At 51.2% G+C, this 14,550-nt stretch overlaps 1 long non-coding RNA gene across 1 annotated transcript; it reads right to left on the bottom strand.

Annotated features, from left to right (window-relative positions):
• Nucleotides 1-287: 287 nt before the first annotated feature.
• Nucleotides 288-10,400, bottom strand: LOC115460093. The gene is made up of 3 exons (XR_003940373.1): nucleotides 10,246-10,400; nucleotides 5,559-5,561; nucleotides 288-297 (listed from the first exon to the last, which is right to left on the bottom strand). It is a non-coding gene; the product is annotated as an uncharacterized LOC115460093 (long non-coding RNA).
• Between the last annotated feature and the right edge of the window lie 4,150 nt (nucleotides 10,401-14,550).

Below are 14,550 nucleotides of genomic sequence, written 5' to 3'. Positions count from 1 at the left end.
ACCTAAAAAAAAGGGGACCAAATAAAGTGGACCAAATTCTCGCCAGGGATGCCCTTCTTTTTTCCATTATCAGCCGAGGACGACCATCTCTCCTCGGCCGATAAACACGCCCCAGTCCCGCCTTCGCTACACCTCCGACATGGGTCTAGGGGGGTGGAGTCAGCCCAGATTAGGCACAAGTGAAGGAAATGCAATCTGCTAGCCAATTAGAGATGGTGCATTTCCCGATCAAAAGAAACAAACATCTGGGCGGAATGTCTGAAGGGGCTTGTCCGTTCCACGTAAAAAGCCAATGCTCTCTTGCAGTCCAAGGTGTGCAACTGGCATTCAGCAGGGCGGGTATGAGGAGGGGGGGGAAAATGTTGGCAAGACAATTGACTGGTTCAGATGGAACTCCGACACCACCTTCGGCAGAAACTTAGGGTGCATGCGGAGGACTACTCTGTTGTGATGAAACTTGAAATAAGGAACATGCACTACCAAGGCTTGAAGCTCACTGACCCAAAGAGCTGAAGTAACAGCCACCAAGAAAATTACCTTCCAGGTCAAGTACTTCAGATGGCAGGAATTCCGTGGCTCAAAAGGAGGCTTCATCAGCTGGGTGAGAATAAAGTTGAGATCCCTTGACACTGGAGGAGGTTTCATAGGGGGCTTTGACAAAAGCAAACCTCTCATGAAGCGAACAACTAAAGGCTGTTCAGAGATAGGCTTACCTTCTACACGGTAATGATAAGCACTGATTGCACTAAGATGAACTCTTACGGAGTTGGTCTTAAGACGAGACTCTGACAAGTGTAGAAGGTATTTAAGCAGGGTCTGTGCAGGACAAGAGCGAGGATCTAGGGCCTTGCTGTCACACCAGGCGGCAAACCTCCTCCACTTGAAAGAATAACACCTCTTCATGGAATCTTTCCTGTAAGCAAGCAAGGCTCGGGAGAAACCCTCAGAGAGACCCAAGGAGGCGAATTCTATGCTGTTAACATCCAGGCCGTGAGAACCAGAGACTGGAGGTTGGGATGCAGAAGCGACCCCTCGTTCTGAGTTATGAGGGTTGGAAAACACTCCAATCTCCACGGTTCTTCAGAGGATAACTCCAGAAGAAGGGGGAACCATATCTGTCACAGCCAGAACGGTGCAATCAGAATCATGGTTCCGCAGTCTTGCTTGAGTTTCAGCAAAGTCTTCCCCACCAGAGGTATGGGAGGATACGCATATAGAAGACCTGTTCCCCAGTGAAGGAGAAAGGCATCTGACACTAGTCTGTCGTGGGCCTGAAGTCTGGAACAGAACTGAGGGACCTTGTGATTGATTTGAGTGGCAAAAAGATCCACCGAGGGAGTGCCCCACGCTCGGAAGATCTTGCGGACTATACCCATGTTCAGAGACCACTCATGAGGTTGCATAATCCTGCTCAACCTGTCGGCCAGACTGTTGTTTATGCCTGCCAGATAGGTGGCTTGGAGAAACATGCCGTGACAGCGCGCCCAAAGCCACATCTGGATGGCTTCCTGACACAGAGGGCAAGATCCGGTGCCCCCTGCTTGTTGATATAATACATTGCAACCTGATTGTCTGTCTGAATTAGAATTATTTGATTAGACAGCCAATCTCTGAAAGCCTTTAGAGCGTTCCAGACCGCTCGCAACTCCAGGAGGTTGATCTGAAGATCCTTTTCCTGGAGGGACCAAGATCCTTGAGTGTGAAGCCCGTCAACATGAGTTCCCCACCCCAGGAGGGATGCATCCGTCATCAGCACTTTTTATGGCTGAGGAATTTGAAATGGACATCCCAAAGTCAGATTGGATCGAATTGCCCACCACTGAAGGGAATTCCGAAAGTAGGCGGACAGCTGGATTACATCCTCTAGATCCCCCGCAGCTTGATACCACTGGGAAGCTAGGGTCCATTGAGCTGATCTCATATGAAGAGGTGCTATGGGAGTCACATGGACTGTGGAGGCCATATGCCCCAGAAGTCTCAACACCTGCCGAGCTGTGATCTGTTGAGATGCCCAGACCATGGAGACCAGAGACAGAAGGTTGTCTGCTCTTGTCTCGGGAAGATAAGCACGAGGTGTCTTTGAGTCCAACAGAGCTCCTGTGAATTCCAGTTTTTGAACAGGGATGCGATGGGACTTGGGGTAATTTATGACAAACCATAGTAGCTCTAGCATTTGAATAGTCATCTGCATGGACTGTAGAGCCCCTGCCTCCAAGGTTCTCTTCACTAGCCAATCGTCAAGATAAGGGAACACATGCACTCCCAGTCTGCGTAGCGATGCTGCAACTACTGCCAGGCATTTCGTGAAGACTGGGCGCAGACGCCAGACCACAGGGCAGTACACAATACTGATAGTGCCGTGTTCCCAGGCGGAATCGAAGATACTTCCTGTGAGCTGGTAGTATCGGGATGTGTGTATAAGCATCCTTTAAGTCCAGAGAGCACAGCCAATCATTTTCCTGAATCATGGGGAGAAGGGTGCCCAGGGAAACCATTCTGAACTTTTCTCGGACTAGGAATTTGTTCAGGGCCCTTAGGTCTAGGATGGGACGCATCCCCCCTGTTTTCTTTTGCACAAGGAAGTACCTGGAATAGAATCCCAGCCCTTCTTGCCCTGGAGGAACGAGCTCGACTGCATTGACCTTGAGAAGGGCAGAGAGTTCCTCTGCAAGTACCTGCCTGTGCTGGGAGCTGAAAGATTGAGCTCCCGGTGGACAATTTGGGGGTTTGGATTCCAGATTGAGGGACTATCCTAACCAGACTGTTTGAAGAACCCACTGGTCAGAGGTTATGAGAGGCCACCTTTGGTGAAAAAATATTCTCCGAGGACAAGCAGGCTGCTTGTTCTCACTGATGGGTGACGTCCACGGCACCCCCTCCAATCGGAATCTTCACTAGCAAAGACGTTTGCTAGCCCTTGCGCGCCCATGCGCACCGCGCATGCACGACCGTCTTCCCGTCCGAACCAGCTCATGTTCATCAGTCTTCTTTTGTCCACGCTCGGGACGGTCGTGTTTTGCCGCCGTTTTGTGCCCCTCAGAAGACCTCGCGCATCTTTCGCGTTTTCTACTTTTTTCTGTGTTTGTTTAAAAAAAAAAAAAAAAAAGAAGGTTCCCCTTTTTTCCCGTATTTCTAGCTTTTTCCCAGCGTAAGTATCCTTTTGCTTTCGGGAGCGGCCTTGTTGGCCGCCCGTACGGGTTTTTCTCCCCTTTTTTTCGGTGCCTATTGTCATCATCGCGAATTTTGATTTTGCCAGTGCGATTTTTCCGCCCATGTCATCGAAGCCTTCCAGCGGCTTCAAGAAGTGCACCCAGTGCGCCCAGATAATCTCGCTCACTGACAGGCACACTTCGTGTCTTCAGTGTCTGGGGGCTGGGCATCACCCGCAGGCCTGTAGTCTTTGTGCTCTTTTGCAGAAGAGGACTCGGGTAGCGAGATTAGCCCAGTGGAACGTTCTGTTCTCCGGCGCTTCGACGGCAACTGCATCTCGGGATTCGTCGAGTGCATCGGCGTCTGCAGCACCGAAGTCTTCGGGGAGTGCATCGGCGTCGACGGCATCGAGGCGTATTCCTCCTGCATCGACGGTACCGAGATATCGAAAGAGTGCGTCGGCGTCGATGGTACCGGGACCCCCGCTGGTGCTGATGTCGTCGGACAGTGGTGCTTCGTCTGGAGTGCAGGTGAGGGCTGTCCATTCCCCTGCTGGTGGCGGTGAGCCTTCGGGTAGGTCTCCTCCTGCCCTGAGGGCTCCTGCGGTACAGCCCCCCCGGGATCGACCATCTTCGGACCCGGCCCTGAGGAAGCGACGTCTGGATTCAACATCCTCCTCATCAGTACCGGGGAGCTCCGGTGATATGCTTCGCTCGAAGAAGTCGAAGAAGCATCGTCACCGGTCACCTTCCCGACTTGGTACCGGGAGTTCTGGGTCGCCGAGGGAGTCGGCACCCAGCAGGCTTCGGCACCGGGAGGACCGCTCACCCTCCATCCAGGAGATGTCGGTGCGCTCTACCCCGGACAGCCCGGTACCGCCTCCGCGCCCGGAACAGATTCTGACCTCGACGCCTGCACCGGCTTCTCAGTCTTTCTCCACAGCCGCTCTGCACGAGGGTCTCCGGGCCGTTCTTCCAGGCCTCCTGGAAGAGCTGTTACCCTTCTCCTCCGGTACCGGGGCTGCCTGCGCCACCGGTGCTGTCGAGTGAGGCGACGGCTGGCCCTTTGCCCGGGGTGAGGTCGCCGGTCGGTACCGGCTTTGGCTGCCTCCCAGGTGGACTCCCCGACGTCGTCGGGGGAGGGAGCTTCGCTGCTGCCAGCCAGGGAGTCCACCTCTCGACGCTCCCACCGTGGCTGTGTTTCCACAGAGTCGGAATGGGCGCGGCTTCGGACACAGGTTCGTGAACTTGTGTCTGATACCGATGGTGAGGCCTCGTGGGAGGCGGAGGAGGACATCAGATATTTCTCTGACGAGGAGTCTGATGGCCTTCCTTCTGACCCCACTCCCTCCTCTGAAAGCCAGCTTTCTCCTCCAGAGAGTCTGTCTTTCTCGGCCTTTGTCCGGGAGATGTCTACGGCCATCCCCTTCCTGGTGGTTACAGAGGATGAGCCAAGGGCTGAGATGTTTGAGCTCTTGGACTATCCTTCTCCACCTAAGGAAGCGTCCACAGTACCCAAGCATCATGTCCTAAAAAAGACGTTGCTGGCGAACTGGACCAAGCCACTAACTAATCCCCACATTCCCAAGAAGATAGAATCCCAGTATCGGATCCATGGGGACCCAGTGCTGATGCGCACTCAGTTGCCTCACGACTCTGGTGTGGTGGATCTGGCCCTGAAGAAGGCTAAGAGTTCTAGGGAGCATGCTTCGGCGCCCCCGGGCAAAGACCTCAGAACCTTAGACTCCTTTGGGAGGAAGGCCTATCATTCTTCCATGCTCGTGGCCAAGATTCAATCATACCAGCTCTACACGAGCATCCATATGCGGAACAATGTGCGGCAGCTGGCGGACTTGGTGGACAAGCTCCCTTCTGAGCAAGCCAAGCCGTTTCAGGAGGTGGTCAGGCAGCTGAAGGCATGTAGGAAATTCCTGGCCAGAGGGGTATATGATATCTTCGATGTTGCGTCCAGGGCCGCTGCTCAAGGTGTGGTGATGCGCAGACTCTCATGGCTGTGTGCCTCCGACCTGGAGAATAGGATCCAGCAGCGGATTGCGGACTCCTCTTGCCGAGCGGATAACATTTTTGGGGAAAAGGTCGAACAGGTGGTAGAACAGCTCCAGCAGCGGGATAACGCTTTCGACAAATTCTCCCGCCGGCAGCCTTCAGCATCTACCTCATCAGGTAGACATTTTTATGGGGGAAGGAGGGCTGTTCCCTACTCTTCTGGTAAGCGTAGGTACAATCCTCCCTCTCGACAGCCTGCGGCCCAGGCTAAGCCCCAGCGCGCTCGCTCTCGTCAGCAGCGTGCACCTCAGCAAGGCCCCACAGCTCCCCAGCAAAAGCAGGGGGCGAGCTTTTGACTGGCTCCAGCAGAGCATAGCCGATATCACAGTGTCCGTGCCAGACGATCTGCCGGTCGGGGGGAGGTTGAAAGTTTTTCACCAAAGGTGGCCTCTTATAACCTCCGACCATTGGGTTCTTCAAATAGTCCGGCAAGGATACGCCCTCAATTTGGCCTCCATGCCTCCAAATTGCCCACCGGGAGCTCAGTCTTTCAGCTTCCAGCACAAGCAGGTACTTGCAGAGGAACTCTCCGCCCTTCTCAGCGCCAATGCGGTCGAGCCCGTGCCACCGGGGCAAGAGGGGCTGGGATTCTATTCCAGGTACTTCCTTGTGCAAAAGAAAACAGGGGGGATGCGTCCCATCCTAGACCTAAGGGCCCTGAACAAATATCTGGTCAAGGAAAAGTTCAGGATGCTTTCTCTGGGCACCCTTCTTCCCATGATTCAGGAAAAAGATTGGCTATGCTCTCTGGACTTAAAGGATGCTTACACGCATATTCCGATACTGCCAGCTCACAGACAGTATCTCCGATTCCGTCTGGGAACACGTCACTTCCAGTACTGTGTGCTACCCTTTGGGCTCGCCTCCGCGCCCAGGGTGTTCACGAAGTGCCTGGCTGTGGTAGCAGCAGCGCTCCGCAGGCTTGGAGTGCACGTGTTCCCTTATCTCGACGATTGGATGGTGAAGAACACATCCAAGGCAGGAGCTCTACAGTCCATGCAGATTACTATTAGACTCCTGGAGCTACTGGGGTTTGTGATAAATTATCCAAAGTCCCATCTTCTCCCAGTACAGAGACTCGAATTCATAGGAGCTCTGCTGGATTCTCAGACGGCTCGTGCCTATCTTCCGGAGACAAGGGTCAACAATCTGTTGTCCCTCGTCTCCCGGGTGCGAGCGTCCCAGCAGATCACAGCTCGGCAGATGTTGAGATTGCTCGGCCACATGGCCTCCACAGTTCATGTGACTCCCATGGCTCTTCTTCGCATGCGATCTGCTCAATGGACCCTAGCTTCCCAGTGGTTTCAGGCTGCTGGGGATCTAGAGGACGTGATCCACCTGTCCACGAGTTTTCTCGAATCCCTGCACTGGTGGACGATTTGGTCCAATTTGACTCTGGGACCCCCTTTCCAAATTCCTCAGCCGCAAAAAGTGCTGACTACGGATGCATCTCTCCTGGGGTGGGGAGCTCATGTCGATGGGCTTCACACCCAGGGAAGCTGGTCCCTCCAGGAACAAGGTCTACAGATCAATCTCCTGGAGTTACGAGCGGTCTGGAACGCTCTGAAGGCTTTCAGAGATCGGCTGTCCCACCAAATTATCCAAATTCAGACAGACAACCAGGTTGCCATGTATTACATCAACAAGCAGGGGGGCACCGGATCTCGCCCCCTGTGTCAGGAAGCCGTCAGCATGTGGCTGTGGGCTCGCCGTTACGGCATGTTTCTCCAAGCCACATATCTTGCAGGCGTAAACAACAGTCTGGCCGACAGGTTGAGCAGGATTATGCAACCTCACGAATGGTCACTCAACTCCAGAGTAGTGCGCCGGATCTTCCAAGTGTGGGGCACCCCCTTGGTAGATCTCTTCGCATCTCGAGCCAACCACAAGGTCCCTCAGTTCTGTTCCAGACTTCAGGCCCACGGCCGATTGGCATCGGATGCCTTCCTCCTGGATTGGGGGGAAGGGCTGCTTTATGCTTATCCTCCCATACCTCTGGTGGGGAAGACTTTGTTGAAACTCAAGCAAGACCGAGGCACCATGATTCTGATTGTTCCTTTTTGGCCGCGTCAGATCTGGTTCCCTCTTCTTCTGGAGTTGTCCTCCGAAGAACCGTGGAGATTGGAGTGTTTTCTGACCCTCATCACCCAGAACGAAGGGGCGCTTCTGCATCCCAACCTCCAGTCTCTGGCTCTCACGGCCTGGATGTTGAGAGCGTAGAGTTTGCCTCTTTGGGTCTGTCGGAGGGTGTCTCCCGTGTCTTGCTTGCTTACAGGAAAGATTCCACTAAGAGGAGTTACTTCTTTTTATGGAGGAGGTTTGCCATCTGGTGTGACAGCAAGGCCTTAGATCCTCACTCTTGTCCTACACAGACCCTGCTTGACTACCTTCTGCACTTGTCTGAGTCTGGTCTCAAGACCAACTCTGTAAGGGTTCACCTTAGCGCAATCAGTGCATACCATTACCGTGTGGAAGGTAAGCCAATCTCGGGACAGCCTTTAGTTGTTCGCTTTATGAGAGGTTTGCTTTTGTCAAAGCCCCCCATCAAACCTCCAACAGTGTCATAGGATCTCAATGTCGTTCTCACCCAGCTGATGAAACCTCCTTTTGAGCCACTGAATTCATGCCATCTGAAGTACTTGACCTGGAAGGTCATTTTCTTGGTGGCAGTAACTTCAGCTCGTAGAGTCAGTGAGCTTCAGGCCCTGGTAGCCCATGCTCCTTACACCAAATTTCATCATAATAGAGTAGTCCTCCGCACTCACCCTAAGTTCTTGCCGAAGGTGGTGTCGGAGTTCCATCTGAACCAGTCAGTTGTCTTGCCAACATTCTTTCCCCGTCCGCATTCCTGCCCTGCTGAACATCAGCTGCACACATTGGACTGCAAAAGAGCATTGGCCTTCTATCTGGAGCGGACACAGCCCAACAGACAGTCCGCCCAAATGTTTGTTTCTTTTGATCCCAACAGGAGGGGAGTGGCTGTGGGGAAACGCACCTTATCAAATTGGCTAGCAGACTGCATTTCCTTCACTTACGCCCAGGCTGGGCTGGCTCTTGAGGGTCATGTCACGGCTCACAATGTTAGAGCCATGGCTGCGTCAGTGGCCCACTTGAAGTCAGCCACTATTGAAGAGATCTGCAAAGCTGCGACGTGGTCATCTGTCCACTCATTCACATCTCATTACTGCCTGTATAGTGCTTCAGAATCTGTTTGGGGTTTAGAATCCAACTCCACCCCCCTAGGCCCATTTTTTATTCTGTTCCAGGCTACACTCTCAGTTAGTTGGATAAGTTGTTAGGTCAATCTCAGTTATGTCCTCGCCGTTGCGAGGCCCAATTGACCATGTTTGTTGTTTTGAGTGAGCCTGGGGGTTAGGGATACCCCATCAGTGAGAACAAGCAGCCTGCTTGTCCTCGGAGAAAGCGAATGCTACATACCTGTAGAAGGTATTCTCCGAGGACAGCAGGCTGATTGTTCTCAGAAACCCGCCCGCCTCCCCTTTGGAGTTGTGTCTTCCCTTGTCTTTGTCTTGCTACATACGGGACTGACGAACACGAGCCGGTTCGGGCGGGAAGACGGTCGCGCATGCGCGGTGCGCATGGGCGCGCGAGGGCTAGCAAATGTCTTTGCTAGTGAAGATTCTGATTGGAGAGGGTGCCTTGGACGTCACCCATCAGTGAGAACAATCAGCCTGCTGTCCTCGGAGAATACCTTCTACAGGTATGTAGCATTCGCTTTAACCTCCCTCTGACTGGCAAGCCATCCAGCATGGACACTTTTGTTGCGGCTATGCTCAGCTGGAGCCAGTCAAAAGCCCGTCCCTTGTTTTGCTGGGGAGCAGCAGGGGCCTGCTTTGGCGCACGCTGTTGACGAGAACGAGCACGCTGGGGTTGAGCCTGAGCAGGCTGTTGAGAAGGAGGATTGTACCTGCGCCTATTGTAGGCCTAGGGAGCATTCTTCCTTCCCCGGAAAAACCTCCTAGATAATGAAGTAGTGGCAGAAGGCGCCCGGCGGGAGAGATTTCCATAGCGGTTTCCCGCTGCATGATCTGATCGACCACTTGTTCGACTTTCTCGCCAGGTCAGAGACACGCAGCCATGAGAATCTGCGCATCACTATACCTTGAGCAGCGATTCTGGATGCAACATCAAAAGTATCATAAGCACCCCTGGACAGGAATTTACGACATGCCTTCTGCTGCCTGACCACCTGCTGAAAAGGTTTGGCCTGCTCCGGAGGGAGCTTATCGACCAAATCAGCCAGTTGCTTCATTGAGTCCCTCAAGTGAATGCTCATGTAGAGCTGGTAAGACTGGATTTTGGCCGCGAACAAAGCAGCCTGATACTCCTTTCTCCCCAAAGAATCCAAGGTCCTAGATTCTCTGCCTGGGGGCGCTGAGTCAAAGTCTCTAGTACTCTTGGCTCTCTTGAGAGCAGAATCCACCACCATGGAATCGTGAGGTAACTGTGACTTCATCAATCCAGGTTCTCCGTGAATCCGATATTGGGAGTCAGCCTTCTTGGGAATGGTGGGATTAGATAGTGGTTTCATCTAGTCCTGCATAAGTGTCTCCTTGAGCACGTTATGCAGAGGAACTCTGGATTTTTCCTTAGGTGGCGAAGGATAGTCCAGGACCTCGAGCATCTCAGCCCTGGGCTCATCCTCAGATACCACTGGGAAGGGAATAGCCACAGACATTTCCCAGACAAATGAAGAGAAAGAAACACTCTATGGGGGAAAGCTTTCTCTCAGGTGGAGTTGGATCAGAGGGAAGACCACAAGACTCTTCAGAAGAAAAATACCTGGGATCTTCCTCTTCATCCCACGAGGCATCCTCATCGGTATCGGTCAAGAATTCTCTAACTGCAATCTAAAACTGGGCCCGTCTCGACGCCGAGGAACCATGTCCTCGATGGCGATGGCGAGAAGTCAATTCCCACCGAGATGACGATGAAGCTCCCTCCATCAATGTCGAAGGGGAATCGACCTGGGTGGCAGCCGATGCTGCAGGTGGCACCGGCGTCAGACCTCTCCACGGGCAAAGAGCCAGCCGCCGCTGTCGCTGATGGTGCAGGAGGCGCAAGCACCCCCGACACCGGAGCAGACTGTCACAGCAACCCCTCCAGATGACCTGGAAGCAGGGCTCGGATGCGCTCATCTAGAGTCGCCGTCGAGCAAGGCTGCGGTGTCAGAATCTGTGGAGATCGAGGAGGCAGTACTGGGCTGCCTGGAAACCGATGCATCGACACCTCCTGTGTTGAGAGTGAGCGATCCTCTCGGTGTCGACGCTTCTCTGGTGCCGAATCCCTCGGCGCCCCGGAGCTCTCAGTACCGTGCTTGGAAGGAGACCAATGACGGTGCTTCTTAGCCTTCACTCGATGCCCGTCATCGACACTCCTCAGTACCAACGAAGAGGACGTGGAATCCACATGCCTCCTCGGGGTTGGGTCCGAGTCTGGTTGATCCCGTGGGGTCTGCATAGCAGGAGGCCTCGAGACAGGTGGAGACCCACTCGATGCCTCACTGCTCCCAGTGTGTGCTGGTCTCTGGGCAGCCATTACCTGCGCTCCCGATGTCGATGCACCACCCGGTGCTGATGTCGACACCGCCGACCTCGGTACCGATGTCGATGTCGACGCCGAGGGACCGGTTGAAGCTCCAAAAAGATGGTCTCGAAGAGCTTTTCTCGAAGCCTGAGTCCGCTTTTTCAAGCTAAGACACAACTTACAAGCGTCTGGGCGATGGTCAGGCCCAAGGCACTGAAGACACCATGCGTGAGGGTCATAACCCGAAATCGACCGGCTGCACAAAGTACACTTCTTGAAGCCGCTGGGAGTCCTTGATGACATGGATGGAAAAATAGCGGTGGCGAAGTTAAAAGACGCGATTGTGCCTAGAGTAAGAAGAGCACAAAAAAAGGGAAAAACGTGTACACGCGGCCTAAGAGGGCTGCGTCGAAAAACAAAAGGAAACTTAATGGGCACAGAAAATAAGTTAATAGAGGAAATTTTTTTTTTTAATTTCACAAGAAACTAAGAAAAGAAAAAAAACAAAAAACGCGCCTCGGAAAAACCGAGTGAAGACTCTTTCCTGGGCCTGAAGAGAGGGACGACAAAACACAGCCACTCTAAACACGGAGAAAAGAAAACTGAGCACGCGACGGGCGGAAAACTGGTCCGTGCATGCGCAGTGCATGCTGCTCACGCGCCAGAAGATTCTGGCAAAACTTTTTTATTTTTGCTGTTGCAAAATGCCGATTCCTGGGCTGAAGCGGACGTCGACCCATCAGTGAGAACAAGCAGCCTGCTTGTCCTCAGAGAACAAGTAGTTTACTTAGTGGGAGTATGGGGAGAGATCTACTAGAGCTGTGTTTATTTGACTTGTAGCATGATATGTGCAGCTCAGTGACAAACTTCACAAGAGGCAGGCAGAGTACTACGACAGCTTGACTTTTCTCTTTCTTTCTAGTTGTGCTTCAGGCAGTGCCAGATAGTGCCCAGTGATGTGTGTGTATCTCACCAGAGTATTACTCAGGAGAAGAACCAGATATAAAAGGCAGCAGACACAGTGCTGGTATACTCAGGGGCTGACGCAGAAAATGTCCTGCGCAGTTACCATGGGTTTAACACAGCCCTACTCTGGGATAACAATGCAGAAAGGATTTCGGCACAGGTATTAACTTGCGCAGAAGCCCTGACTGCACACCACATGCAAATGCGGTGAATTTGCTATCCCACAGCTTACAATAAAAAACAAATCTTGATGTGCAGTTGATGCGGGCAAATTTTTTTGCTACATCTGGAGCAGCATAGAAGGGTTGGTAGAGAGGAGTGGGTGTCTTCTGGCATGTCCTCTCTCCCCCCAACCTGTCTACTTTGCCCTGGCGAACTGGTGTCCCCCTCCCTCCTCAATGATCTAACTTTCCCCCTCCCTACACTTCTGAAGATTTCCCTGCTGGTCATGTCTCCCCTCCTTCTGGCAGCCTGACCCTCCCCCTCCCCACACTTCTGAACATTTCCCTGGTAGTTTAGTGGCCCCCCCCTCCCTCCCCTACCCAGACATTTTCCCTAGCAGTCTAGTGGCCCTCCCCAAACCCCCATCCCCAAACCTCCTTTCCCCAATTACAAAAAATTAAATCCCTGGTCTAGAGGCTTTTTAGCACTAAGACATATTTGTTCCCTTTGTAGTAATTTGAACGGGACAGCACTGCATTCCTTAGTACACGCACTTGTTTTGTTGCAGATTGATTATTTTAATTCCATCTATACCGGGATAAACGTCTCTAGACCTTACAAAACACCACATTACTACTACTACTACTATTTAGCATTTCTATAGTGCTACAAGGCATACGCAGCGCTGCACAAACATAGAAGAAAGACAGTCCCTGCTCAAAGAGCTTACAATCTAATAGACAAAAAATAAATAAAGTAAGCAAATCAAATCAATTAATGTGAATGGGAAGGAAGAGAGGAGGGTAGGTGGAGGCGAGTGGTTATTATGTACTGCAATAAAATCCGATCAGGCCTCACCTTTGACGTTTCAATTGCATTGGCTTCCAGTTCATGTCAGTTATTAATGTTTAAGACCATGTCTCTGACACACAAGGCATATTATTCTGGTACCCCTTCCTATGTTTCTGACTGTATGATCCTTTACACACCCACTCATTTGTGTATAATTTAGGGTGTATAATTGTGTATAATTTACATTCTCTGGACTCCCATCATCTGGTGTTACTCCTACCCTGTTGAGATTCACAAGGAACTCAGCTTTCTTTTCTTAGCCCTACACTTTTGGAATGACTTTCCGCCTTTCCTCCATTCAGAACAGTCATTTACCAATTTAAAGCCTCCCTCAACTCTCTCTTTTTTTATTTTTAGAATGTTTATAATCAGATGCTTTTGTGGTGCACACACGTAATCACAATGCTGTGTGTGTGTGTGTGGGGGGGGGGGTTCTCTCGTGAACTTAGTGATAATCTATTTCTAGGTATGAATGGTTGTCTCTTTCCTATCGTTGAATATGGAGTTCCGTTTCTTTTCTTTTCCTGAACTTGTTTTTATTTGTTAACTGCCTTAACCTGCTGGACAGATTAGGCAGTATATCAAAGTTGTATAATAAATATAAACAACCCTGAGAAGACATCCAAGTACTGATCTGGTCAATAGAGCACAGGCCTGACGCTCAAATTCACTATCCTTTGGACTCTGACCATATGTAAGGTACACCTTGCCTGTAGGGCAGAATAGGAGACATTATAATGGGGCTCGTTTTCAAAGCACTTAGACTTACAAAGTTCCATAGGTTACAATGGAACACTGTAAGTCTAAGTGCTTTGAAAATATGCCTCATCGTGAAATAGGTTCCTAAGTCTGTGACCTTATCCCATACTATAGCCCCACCCCATCCATAAAATACACCTTGCACGCTCCTTAATAGGTGCTCCAGTGAGAGGCACTGCTACAGGATCCAACAAACAATATTCACAGTGTGTGGGAGCCACATGTGGCGTTTGTGAACCACATAAATATCAGATACAGAGCATTTACATGGCCCTCAATTTTCCTATATACAGATGCCTCTATGTCCCAGTAGGCCAACCCACATAGTACAAGTGTGTGCAAGTCATTGGAAGACACATGTGAGCCACACCTGGCAAAGTGTGTGTACCCCAATGGATTATATATACCTACCCTCATGAGCAATATGATTAACTGTGCAGCTGCAAAAAGCCATCAGTCAAAGGATCCCAACATAGCATGTGTGGGATCCAGGCAGTCACATCATGTGCTATAGTTATACAACAATTGGGCTACCACACTCAAGCTTGTAGGCCATGCTGGCTCACTGGCTGTCTCATCATGTAGAGTTTCTAGGCAAACTGGGGTACAGTGAAGGTCTCTAGATGAAGCTGGAGAGAAACGGGTCTGTCGGGATCTCACTGTTTTTCAATTATCCCACCAGGACTGAGCGACTGAGAACTGATAAACCGCACTATTCAAGATAAATGCTTTTGGTGATTTATTTTGTATGCCATCATGATTTATGACCTATGAGGTTTTTTTTGTTTGAAAATTCAATATTGCATTTTTTACCGATGATTACTTTTTTCACCGTGTGCACTTTGTCTAGCTGATTTTGCAGTCCGGTTTTACATGCCATTATTGGCCACAGTAGTATGAGGTTTTTCCTTCTTGTTCAATAAATGAGTGTTTTATTATTTTGGTTCATATTATATTTTTGTGGCCATGCTGTGAAGACAAAACAGTAAGTATAGTACAAATGAAGCACCAGAGTGACTCAACAGGGATGCAGGATAGCCTAGCAGAG

Source organism: Microcaecilia unicolor, chromosome 1, assembly GCF_901765095.1.
Source record: "Microcaecilia unicolor chromosome 1, aMicUni1.1, whole genome shotgun sequence".
Lineage (NCBI taxonomy): Eukaryota > Metazoa > Chordata > Amphibia > Gymnophiona > Siphonopidae > Microcaecilia > Microcaecilia unicolor.
The sequence above is the reverse complement of the archived record's forward strand: the minus strand, read 5'-3'. Positions and strand labels throughout refer to the sequence as shown.